The sequence below is a fragment of the Convolutriloba macropyga genome, chromosome 3 (assembly GCF_964194025.1).
Source record: "Convolutriloba macropyga chromosome 3, txConMacr16.3, whole genome shotgun sequence".
Lineage (NCBI taxonomy): Eukaryota > Metazoa > Xenacoelomorpha > Acoela > Convolutidae > Convolutriloba > Convolutriloba macropyga.
The window spans coordinates 10,769,700-10,781,381 of NC_134470.1; positions in this window are offsets into that span (position 1 = coordinate 10,769,700).

Sequence of the window (11,682 nt, forward strand, 5' to 3'; positions counted from 1 at the left end):
GATTTTTCTTCGTCATCAGCCACGGTCAGATTTTCAAAAGTGTCCAACATCTTGTATCCAATATGATAACCAGACCCAACATGAATACCGTTGAAACCTATTATGCTTAGAATTTCGTTATCCGGAAAAGTAATTCCTTCGTTTTTACCAAAAAAGAGGAATAAAACTCCAGTGATTTTGTTAAATTGATAGTCAAAATGAGGCATTCCGGTAGCTGCTTTTCAGGATCTCAAAAGATGGTCACGGTTTACATAGGAACCAGTTCCAATAATAACTCGTTCTACTCCGTATGGTTTGGAGACAGCATCAAATGGAATACTTTTCTCATAAAACTTAAGGCCTTCAGAAGAAAATATCTTTAAATCACTTTTGTTCACTTGATTTATTTTTGCCGGGAAGATAATTTCACATAGTGCAACCTGCAAATCCCCTCCGAATTAATTTCTTCATTGAAATAATTTTTGAATGAGGACAAGGTGTTTTGAAGAAAAGTATTCATAGAGGCTGATGAAACTAAGTGAACCGTGAACTCATTCATTTTTTGTTACTTCACTACTGTTGTCTCTATTTTTGACCAACTCTAATTCATGAAATTTTCCCTTGACTGGCTCTTGGGATGCGTCAATGAGACTATAAGTAGGGGGATTTGTTGTAGGTATATCGTAAATCTTAAAAACTTCGTTGGTAAATGTTTGCTTGTATCCTTTTCTAAACGGAAGATCCGCTTTTGATATTCGCACAAAGTCCCCAACGTAAAACTTTGGTCGGCGAACTAGATTTGCTGAATCATTAAAAATTAATGACATCAAGTAAGGAACGTCTTTCTTTGTCACTTTATTCGGCGCCAATTTCGTTAATCTGTTGACTCTAGAGTTAACGGTTTGTACAAAGCTCTGCAATTGATTAATATACGAGAATGTCCATTTGTCCTCTACGTACTTGTATATCAAATTCTTGAGCGATCGTATATTTCTTTCCGCAAATGCTGATTTTTTCTCGCTGAAAGTTTTTTCTGACATAGAGTGCTGGAAGAGCCCTTAAATTCTGTACCAGCATCTACCCACACTTTTTAAGGTCGCTTGTTCCTTATCATTTTCTTAAACGCATCTGATGTTGTTGTTGCGTACTTTGATTTTTGTTGCGTACTAGGTTCGACTCGTAGATAACGTGAGAGACAGTCCACCGCAACCAAAAAATATTTCACATCTTTTTTCTCTTTTGCTAATTTATCCACATGAGCCAAGTCTAGCGACCAAATTTCGTTTATATCGTAGACAATACCCTTCAGTGTTGGAAACTTTATTCTATGTTTTTTATGCTTTGTGTGGGCATTTTTGCTTTCTAGGAACTAATTCACTTTACTTGGTTTCAAGTTTGTGATTCTTTGTAGATTTTTTACGCTTCCGTATGCTGCGGGACCTTTCGTATATTTTAATTCAAGCAATTTTTTCTCATTCGTCGAAAGACTCCCAGTCCTTCTCCTCTTGCTGAGTTCTGTCTTCCTTCGAAGTTTCGAAACCACTTCCGGCGTCTGAGGATTCTTCTGTAAGTAATTGACTGGTTTCTTTGTGCTTGATTCCTTTTTGGCGAAACAGTTTTCTTTTTCTTTTTTGGTTTGACAGTTCTTTGAGTTCTTTTCCGGATCGCAATTTTAGCATTTCTGTTGATCACCAAGTCTTCTTTAATTGCTAAAACCTCAAGAATTCTAAAATAATCTGGATTAATTAGTTTTTTAGTTGGTTGTTGGAAATCATAGAGAAAAATAGGGACATTTATTCCTGTTGCTGTTCCGTCAACAATGAAATTTTCGTTTTCGTCTATAACAACTTTTTTTGACTCTTTAATGAGGCTAACTAATTTCTCCGTCCTGGTAAATTTCGCTGGCGCTAAAACATTAAGGTTTTGAAGAATTTTGTTCGCATTTTTTTTGACAACTCAGTGGGATCAATTGCTTCCCTTGTATATAAAATTTCCTGGTACTCTTTTTTAGTGTTTTCATTTGGTCGCATACGGTTCAAAAAGGAAAATTGAGCACCGGTATGTTGAACACTGGGATCATTTAGAATTTGCGAGGTATACGGCTGCTCTTTCATACACTGATTTTTGGGAATCAAAATAAATTCTGCAGCAGTTGACATAGTTTAACTCGAATGGATGAAACACAATTTTATAATGAGTTGAATCATTTCGAAACCGGTTTTTGTTAGAAAAAGTGCTCGTTGTTTATCCATTAGTGTTTTTTTCTTGAGGACACCTTCAAATATGTGTCTGTATTTTTCTAAGTCTCTTACTTCCACTCTAACATGACCCAGCAAGAAATTGTGAAGATAAAACCAGTATAACATCACAATCACAATTACGCAGGTATTTCCCTAAATGTTTTGGTTGCAAATGCACCATTTGCTTCAGCATAGAAATTTTTTTCTCTTTCATTGTTTAGAGGGGCTGCTTCTGCTTTATCAGATGGAAGATAGAACACTGGAGGACCTGGCTCAGTAATATTTGAACAGTATCGTAAACAATCAGAAGTTTTCGGATCAAGATCGATAAGCAAATGCCCAAATGGTTCTTTCGTTGCCAATTGATAGCAATGTTTTAAAAATTTAACAAGATTTAACTGCTTGCCTAAAAATTCGACTTGTTGAATATCGCGGCGGGCTGATTTGAACAAAATGATGTGTGATGTGTTCAAGTCTATTGTACGAGACCACTTGCTCTGCTGATAAAGATTGTGCTTTATGTAAATAGCATTAATGTTTTTGTGGCGCCCTGCAGTGGCCAACTTAACAAATTCTTTGTAGTTATAAATTTCTTCGCACAAGTAGTCAATTATCAAAAGACAGTTTTCAAGGTTATTCAAAAATTAAAAATTGGCATACGTTTTGAAAATAACTCCAAGTTTTTGCTCCATTTTGATGTATATTTGTTGCATTTCCCAGTACAAAAATATAATGTTGTTAAATTTCGGGTAAAATCTGTTTCCACTCAACATTTTGAAAATTAACTCTGTTTTGCCACAACCTGAGGGCCCTACAACGGCCATGAAGACTCTATCTTGCGTAGATATAATTTCATTCATAGTCTAGGATTTGCTAAAATGTATCCAACTAAGCTTGACAATATGGATATTCAAACTGAGGTTTCTTCACAATTTGGTTTTAACACGGTTAACTTCACAATACAAAGTGATATTATCAGTAATATAACAAACATTTGAACAAAAAATACATCTTCTGAGCGTGGCAAAGTTGTTTGGTTACATAATTTCCGAGACGATTTGCTGCTATTTTCTTTTTCAAAATAATTTTTCTCTACAACAGCGTCAACTTGATCGACTGTTACTCCCTCCATCTCAACACAAAATAAAAAGTTGTTAAAAAAGTCTAAATTGGATATCAGTTTACATAAAACAACGCATAGCAATTAAACTCAGTTAGAAAGTCTTTCATATGAACCATGAAGCACTCAGAGAGTCTCTCAGTTTTGTTATATTGAACAATTTTGTGCACTCTTTCTTCCTTCACCAAGTGTTGAATCTCTTTTGGCAGTGAAGGATCGTTCTTGTCAATTTCTTCACCAACGGGGTGCTTCGACATCAATAAGAGTTTCGGAGGACAGACTCAGGGTTGATTTTTTGACATTCTGTTTTCCCATTGAAGGAAAGGTTCAATATAATACACTAAATAAGTGAATGAGCGAATTTTGTCCTCAGTCAGCAAGAATTTAACTTGAATTTATCTCTGTAAAAACTGGTTTCCGGTTTTTATGGTTTCGTCTTTGGAAATTGAAAGACTCAGATTCTCGTTCCCCGTTATCAAGGCACAAACTGTTGAACTCGGTGACAACGGTGCCTCCATTTTCGTCAATTCCGCTCTCATTGGTTAAATAGATATTCAAAATTGATAGTCAAAATCGTTGATTTTGTTAAATTGATAGTCAAAATGAGGCATTCCGGTAGCTGCTTTTCAGGATCTCAAAAGATGGTCACGGTTTTCATAGGAACCAGTTCCAATAATAGCTCGTTCTACTCCGTATGGTCTGGAGACAGCATCAAATGGAATACTTTTCTCATAAAACTTAAGGCCTTCAGAAGAAAATATCTTTAAATCACTTTTGTTCACTTGATTTTTTTTGCCGGGAAGATAATTTCACGTAGTGCAACCTGCAAATCCCCCTCCAAATTAATTTCTTCATTGAAATAGTTTTCGAATGAGGACAAGGTGTTTTGAAGAAAAGTATTCATAGAGGCTGATGAAACTAAGTGAACCGTGAACTCATTCATTTTTTGTTACTTCACTACTGTTGTCTCTATTTTTGACCAACTCTAATTCATGAAATTTTCCCTTGACTGGCTCTTGGGATGCGTCAATGAGACTATAAGTAGGGGGATTTGTTGTAGGTATATCGTAAATCTTAAAAACTTCGTTGGTAAATGTTTGCTTGTATCCTTTTCTAAAAGGAAGATCCGCTTCGATATTCGCACAAAGTCCCCAACGTAAAACTTTGGTCGGCGAACTAGATTTGCTGAATCATTAAATATAAGGACATCAAGTAAGGAACGTCTTTCTTTGTCACTTTATTCGGCGCCAATTTCGTTACTCTGTTGACTCTAGAGTTAACGGTTTGTACAAAGCTCTGCAATTGATTAATATACGGGAATGTCCATTTGTCCTCTAAATACTTGTATATCAAATTCTTGAGCAATCGTATATTTCTTTCCGCAAATGCTGATTTTTTCTCGCTGAAAGTTTTATAAACTTCGATTTCATTTTTCTGACATAGAGTGCTGGAAGAGCCCTTAAATTCTTTACCAGCATCTACCACACTTTTTTAGGTCGCTTGTTTTTTATCATTTTCTTAAACGCATCTGCTGTTGTTGTTGCGTACTTTGATTTTAAGGGTTCGACTCGTAGATAACGTGAGAGACAGTCCACCGCAACCAATAAATATTTCACATCTTTGTTCTCTTTTGCTAATTTATCCACATGGGCCAAGTCTAGCGACCAAATTTCGTTTAAATCGTAGGCAATAACCTTCAGTGTTGGAAACTTTATTCTATATTTTTTAAGCTTTGTGTGGGCATTTTTGCCCTCTAGGAACTATTTCACTTTACTTGGTTTCAAGTTTGTGATTCTTTGTAGATTTTTTACGCTTCCGTATGCTGCGGGACCTTTCGTGTATTTTAATTCAAGCAATTTTTTCTCATTCGTCGAAAGACTCCCAGTCCTTCTCTTGCTGAGTTTAGTCTTCCTTCGAAGTTTCCAAACCACTTCCGGCGTCTGAGGATCCTTCTGTAACCAATTGACTGATTTCTTTGTGCTTGATTCCTTTTGGCTAAATAGTTTTCTGTTTCTTTTTTGGTTTGACAGTTCTTTGAGTTCTTTTCCGGATCGCAATTTTAGCATTTCTGTTGATTACCAAGTCTTCTTTAATGGCTAAAACCTCAAGAATCTTAAAATAATCTGGTATAATTAGTTTTTTAGTTGGTTGTTGCAAATCATAGAGAAAAACAGGGACATTTATTCCTGTTGCTGTTCCGTCAACAATGAAATTTTCATTTTCGTCTACAACAACTTTTTTTGCCTCTTTAATGAGGCTAACTATTTACTCCGTCCTGGTAAATTTCGCTGGCGCTAAAACATTAGGGTTTTGAAGAATTTTGTTCGCTTTTTTTGACAACTCAGTAGGATCAATTGTTTCCCTTGTATATAAAAATTCCTGGTACTCTTTTTTAGTGTTTTCATTTGGTCGCATACGGTTCAAAAAGGAAAATTGAGCACCGGTATGTTGAACACTGGGATCATTTAGAATTTGCGAGGTATACGGTTGCTCTTTCATAAACTGATTTTTGGGAATCAAAATAAATTCTGCAGCAGTTGACATAGTTTAACTCAAATGGATGAAACACAATTTTATAATGAGTTGAATCATTTCGAAACCGGTTTTTGTTAGAAAAAGTGCTCGTTGTTTATCCATTAGTGTTTTTTTCTTGAGGACACCTTCAAATATGTGTCTGTATTTTTCTAAGTCTCTTACTTCCACTCTAACATGACCCAGCAAGACATTGTGAAGATAAAACCAGTATAACATCACAATCACAATTACGCAGGTATTTCCCTAACTGTTTCTCTTTCATTGTTTAGAGGGGCTGCTTCTGCTTTATCAGATGGAAGATAGAACACTGTAGGACCTGGCTCAGTAATATTTGAACAGTATCGTAAACAATCAGATGTTTTCGGATCAAGATCGATAAGCAAATGCCCAAATGGTTCTTTCGTTGCCAATTGATAGCAATGTTTTAAAAATTTAAAAATATTTAACTGCTTGCCTAAAAATTCGACTTGTTGAATATCGCGGCGGGCTGATTTGAACAAAATGATGTGTGATGTGTTCAAGTCTATTGTACGAGACCACTTGCTCTGCTGATAAAGATTGTGCTTTATGTAAATAGCATTAATGTTTTTGTGGCGCCCTGCAGTGGCCAACTTAACAAATTCTTTGTAGTTATAAATTTCTTCGCACGAGTAGTCAATTATCAAAAGACAGTTTTCAAGGTTATTCAAAAATTATAAATTGGCATACGTTTTGAAAATAACTCCAAGTTTTTGCTCCATTTTGATGTATATTTGTTGCATTTCTCGGTACAAAAATATAATGTTGTTAAATTTCGGGTAAAATGTGTTTCCACTCAACATTTTGAAAAGTAATTCTGTTTTGCCACAACCTGAGGGCCCTACAACGGCCAAGAAGACTCTATCTTGCGTAGATACAATTTCATTCATAGTCTAGGATTTGGTAAAATGTATCCAACTAAACTTGACAATATGGATATCCAAACCGAGGTTTCTTCACAATTGGGTTTTAACACGGTTAACTTCACAATAAAAAGTGATATTATCAGTAATATAACAAACATTTGAACAAAAAATACATCCTCTGAGCGTGGCAAAGTTGTTTGGTTACATAATTTCCAAGACGATTTGCTGCTAATTTCAGTTTCAAAATAAGTTTCCTCTACAACAGCGTCAACTTGATCGACTGTTACTCCCTCCATCTCAACACAAAATAAAAAGTTGTTAAAAAAGTTTAAATTGGATATAAGTTTACATAAAACAACTCATAGCAATTAAACTCAGTTAGAAAGTCTTTCATATGAACCATGAAGCACTCAGAGAGTCTCTCAGTTTTGTTATAATGAACAATTTTGTGCACTCTTTCTTCCTTCACCAAGTGTTGAATCTCTTTTGGCAGTGAAGGATCGTTTTTGTCAATTTCTTCACCAACGGGGTGCTTCGACATCAGTAAGAGTTTCGGAGGACAGACTCTGGGTTGATTTTTTGACATTCTGTTTTCCCCACTGAAGGAAAGGTTCAATATAATACACTAAATAAGTGAATGAGCGAATTTTGTCCTCAGTCAGCAAGAATTTAACTTTTCTCTGTAAAAACTGGTTTCCGGATTTTATGGTTTCGTCTTTGGAAATTGAAAGACTCAGATTCTCGTTACCCGTAATCAAGGCACAAATTGTTGAACTCGGTGACAACGCTGCCTCCACTTTCGTCAATTCCTCTCTCATTGGTTAACCAGTTGAAATAGAAAATGGCGTTTTCTTTTGCACATTGTTTGTTGAAAATGTTTTTGCAATTTGAATGATTTTGACAATTTTGTGTAAAATAGTTCACAGATATCGATGGACACTCAAGTGAATTCAGATCAATAACAGGGCATTCAAGCAATTCTGACAAAAAATTAACTTTTTCGGCTTGCTTAGCGTAGAATTTTGCACCAGGATTCCGCAAGCGAACGCTTTGAATTATTTGTGTCAGATAAATATAAGGATAATTTCCTATGTCCCAATCAATACCGTGCAAATTTCTACTCAACCAACTGAAAGATTGCTTTTGTTGAGTTGTTAATTCACTACAACTTGTAGGTGGTAAGAATGACACGCAGTCAAGGTAGTCTTCAGTACAAATTCCCAACTCTTCAACAATAAATTTTTATTTTCTGTGACAAAATCCTTCAACGTCTAACACAACGGTTTTAATGCTCAGCATTCCAATAAGTGATAAATTGACGGATGAAAAATCTTTATATATAAGCAAATTAATATTCCCGACAAATGCCCGCTAAAACAGTTGCTGCTTTTCCACGGAAGCATATAAGAATAACCAGGACCTTGGTAATATATTTCGTTTATGAAACCACCTGCGTCGTGTAAAATAGCGTGCAAACGTTAAATTTTTGATACTTTTAGATACTTGTCGAGAGATGAATTGTCGATGCCAATTAGACCTCCACATGGACGCAATTTTAAAGCAATATCATGATCAAAGCATTCCAACTCACTAAAATATTCACTTGCTGCCAGGAAATAGTTTAATGTTACTGATTTTTTAGGATAAGATGTAGAAATGGATAAGTATTTGTCGTGAATGTTTTCCAAACAGATTCTACAAAGAACTGGTTGGTCAAAACGCATACCAAGTCTTTTTTTTCACTTACCAAACTGCAACTCAACAAAGTTTTTAATGCTTTTCTCTGCATTATTATTGAACCATTTATTATTAACAATCATAAGACAACGAGTGAATAAGATTTTGTCATTCTAATAATAGCGACAGACTAACTTATCGAGTTTTGAATTTTATAATTTTAAACACTAAGAATCAATAACCGCAATGCTAACTGCATGTTGTCTTTGTTTGTCCATGAATTCTCAAATTGGGTATGATAAGACATAGAACAACGCATTCGCATACTGTCTGTAGGCACTCTTCTTTCGCCTTACTAGACCTAAAGTTAATTTTCTAAATTTGCTGTATTTTGATGGGCTAAGATAAAAACCAAATTTATCTAACTATTATGCTCTACGTGACAAGTATAGTTATTGCTGTTTTCTGATTGGCTAAGATAAAAACCAAGTATATCCAACTATTATGCTCTACGTGACAAGTATGTTTTTGAGCTGTTCTTAGAAGCAACACGCCTAAACATGTAGCAAAAACAATTGAACACAAATAATCATTTTCTTTCAATTCTTGCATACTGTTTGGTTGCTCACAAAATCCAAATCTTTGCTCTACAACAAACTTAAAATTGTTTGCAAACTCTTTTCTCAGTCTTTCCTCTTTTCTTTTTGTCTTTCTCCACTATTGATAGCAATCTAAATATTCTAGAAATGAGATTGATACAAAATTCTTAAGTTTTAGAACAAATTGTTTTATCTTTCGATTATATAGAAAAGCTGACCAAAAGTTTTCACGACCTTACAAACTACCACAACAAATCATTAACTGCAACATTGTCTTCAAAGTTTTAACATGTCTCCGATGGCAATTATTCTGAAAGAAGAGGCCAATCCCAATTTGAGAACAATAGCATATGAAACTTACAAAAAAGAGAAAGTCGTTATTGTTAAGCAAGAGTTGCGGGACAATGAGTGGATTACAGTTAACCACATGGCGCTACCAATTGCATTTTTTGACTACATTCAATCATTCAGATTTGAAAAGGCGCTGATGTATGGAGCACAGTACACGATCGATCATATTACAGGCTACGTTAGAGAATTTGTTTTCAATCCAGAGACGATAGATGAAAATGTTAGGAAAATTCTTTTCGACTATGATATCAAAGAGATTCCTTCATACGAAAATCAGGAGGGCTATTGGAGGGAGCTGGAAATTATCGATAGTTTTTGGCGGATTTCAAATAGCCCCGAAAAACCAGACATTACAACTCGGTCAAATTCTCCCCTACCAGACTCAGCGCCAATTCCTTCAACTCCCAAGGTAGCGGAAGTTTCCATAAATGCCAGCAGCAGTCTTGAGACGCCACCAGTGACCCTTTGCTTTGCTCCAAAGAAACGAAAACTTGATATCAACTTCTAGTACTCAATTAAAGACATTGTTTCTTTTGTTTCTGAGATCTTCTAGTGTGAAAATTGTTTTGTTAGTATTGTTTGTTCCGTCCGTGTTCGGACACGAGCCTAACATTTCTTTCTATTTTTCGTGTCAACGCATATTGTTCCACTTGAAATTGAATTTTATGCTTTCACTACAATTTTAATTTAACACAGTAAAGACTATGCACATTCTATTGAACGCGCTATATCGTGATAGAAATCAATGTAATCTTGAGACGCCGACATACTACATTCTTTTTAAACACAAACTCAAGCTTGTGACCACACCTTGTCTTTGACAATAATAAAACACTTTTTCAAACATGTGCGAGACAGTAATAAAACTCAAACTCGACTGACCAATCAGAGAGTTGGACACGAGCACACTGAATTGCTTATGGTAATAAAGGAGACCACACCTTGTCTTTGACAATAAAACAACACTTGTTCAAACATGTGCGAGACAGTAATAAAAGTCAAACTCGACTGACCACTCAGAGAGTCGGAGACGAGCACACTGAATTGCTTATGTAATTGAAAGACACTTATTGGCACATGTAGTACACATAACAGTTCCTAAAACTCAGCCATCCAATCACAAACGCCGAGACCAAAACTTGCGAAACAAAAAAATCAAAAACAAACTTTGTCATATGCACAAGTTTAAAATTCCCGTTAAGTTTTACACTATTTTACGTGATCACATTTGCATTATCACTCAAACACCTTGTGTTACACAATTTACCGGTCTGCACCTGTTGTCATTCACATTGCAAAACAATTTGTGCATAATGGAATTACTTTTTGTGGAAGTATTTTGCAAAAAATTGTCCAAATACATAAATTTTTACTCTAAAAATACACAATTTTTTTTCTCGACGTTTAACTCTCCCGTCCTTTAAACGTGGTAGATGAATTGCTTTAACGCGCCTTTTCAAACACTTTTTCAGTACTTTTTTGGAACATTTCACCTGTTTTGATCATTTATTTTGTCCATTTCATAAGCATATTTTTTCCTGATTCTGAGCAAAGTTGCACTCTTTTCACCTCTGACGCCACAAACTTCATACCAGACACAAAAATTTCCAATTTTGGAGCCCTGACACTTAAGTTTTATTGGTTTTCTAATCTGCCCACACTCCTTAATCTGGGATAACTTATGGTCAATAAAACTATCAAATTAAAACCAGATGTTGGATCAAAACCAGCAAAATTGGACTCCATTTTGGTGTAAATGTAGATATATGACATGAAACTTATAGAATGTAGACATAAAACTTATCAGGAGATCGAAACAAGGAAAAGGTAAGTCAGTTAAATGTTTTTCAAAAACCCATAAACATTCTGTTTGACTAAAAAATGGTTTAAGATTTTTTAAACTTTAAAATCAACTTAATGGACCCCAAGAAATTGCAAAATTTTTTCAAGTTTTTCAATAATTCCACAAACCTGTGAAATTTTTACAAGTTTTTATCCCCCGCTTAAAATAGTTGGAAATATTCTAAGTTCTTACCCACCAAACAAAATTGGCAAAAATTTCACAAGTTTTTCTCACCGCACAAAGTTGACAAAAATTTTACAAGTTTTTGTCCCCCAAAAGTTTGAGAAATTTTTACAAGTTTTTGTCCCCGGCACAAATCGAGAAAAGTTTTTGTCCCTCTGCCAAAACTGAGAGACAAAATTTTTCGACCTCAAAGATGTACCTCACGGGTCGTCACGGGGGGGACGTCCCCGCCCGTTACAAAGCGTGTACATGGATCGTCACGGGGGGGGGG